The 1,384-nt window shown below is 47.9% G+C and overlaps 1 non-coding gene across 1 annotated transcript; it reads left to right on the forward strand.

Moving 5' to 3' along the window:
- Positions 1 to 493: 493 nt before the first annotated feature.
- On the forward strand, positions 494 to 604 carry LOC138988750 (U6 spliceosomal RNA). Its single transcript, XR_011465005.1, has one exon. It is a non-coding gene; the product is annotated as a U6 spliceosomal RNA (small nuclear RNA).
- The last annotated feature ends 780 nt before the right edge of the window (positions 605 to 1,384 follow it).

Below are 1,384 nucleotides of genomic sequence, written 5' to 3' on the forward strand. Positions count from 1 at the left end.
CGGCCCTGGGGGGATGTAAAGCCCGGGTTTGTACGTGATGAGTTTTCAACCTGTCTGCACAGGAGATGTACCCAGCAGCTTTAAAAACATAGGTCTGAATTCCACCCCCTAGACCTGCTGAATCAGAACCTCTGGGGTTCATGCTCCCACCAAAGACATTCCTTCCTTTGTCCTTTTCCTTGTGGAAGGCTAGAGGGGTTTAGAGTTGGGTTTTTCTTTCCCCCAGGTAAGGTAGGCTCTGATAAAACCCCAGCATGTTAGGCCATAGTTAGATAGTTAACTCTTGAGAACAGACCTTGTTCAGACACTTTGGTGTCTTTCTGGGGAAGCTTACCTATCCTGTGAGGGGCTATTTTACCGAAAAGTTACTCTCCTGTGACATGAAATCCATGCAACTGGGACTCCATTATGCTGGCTAAGAAGTGCCCTTGCCTCCCTTTGGAAATATTCCCATGTACACACGGGAACTATTTTCCCTTAAAAAGCACAAAGATTGTGCTTACTTCAGCAACGCAAATTTACAAAAATTGGAACAAGACAGGGAAGATTAGCATGGCCCCTGCTCAAGGATGACAGGCAAATTCATGAAGCATTGGGTATTTTTTTTAGCTTCTTTTGTAACCCACTTTTCCTTAATGTTTTGCTTCAGAGAAGCCTAACCAAATAAAATATAATATCAAGGTCCTTTTTTTAAAAAAGCTCAGAGATTTGTTGAGAGGAGGATGTGGCACACTTGCAGGTTGAGGATTCCTGTATGGAGTTTTCCCCTGGCTCCCCTCAGGGGAACAACGCTCAGGCCGTCGTCTTCTGAGTTCCCAGATCCTTGCCTCGCGAGGAGAAGTGGCCAGTGTCCAACTCTTTTCTGCTTTAGAATGCAGACATGAGTTTTGAAATATAAGGAGACACTGGAGAGTGAGGGGGCCGGACTGGGCTTTGAGGGCAGGAAGTGGGCGTGGTCTGGCTCCCTGTTGGGGTGGGGGTGGGTCCTCCGTAGTAGGGACCCCTGTTGCCTCTTGCCATCAGCATCTCGAGCTGTGATACACCCTGGCTGAATCGGGTGAAGGAGGCTGTGGACACCTGGGGGTGAGGACTTGGGGGCCCGGTTCCTGGCTTTTAAACTTTTTCTTTTGTATTGGGATTTAGCCGATCAACAGTGCGGTGATCATTTCACGTGAGCAGTGAAGGAACTCAGCCCATCCACGTAAATGTATCCATGGACTCTTGAGAGTCCCTTGGACTGCAAGGAGATCCAACCAGTCCATCCTCAAGGAAATCAGTCCTGAATATTCACTGGAAGGACTGATGCTGAAACTCCAATACTTTGGCCACCTGATGCAAATCACTCATTGGAAAAGACCCTGATGCTGGGAAAGATTGAAGGCAG

This window comes from Bos mutus, chromosome 7, assembly GCF_027580195.1.
Source record: "Bos mutus isolate GX-2022 chromosome 7, NWIPB_WYAK_1.1, whole genome shotgun sequence".
NCBI classification, from domain to species: Eukaryota; Metazoa; Chordata; class Mammalia; order Artiodactyla; family Bovidae; genus Bos; species Bos mutus.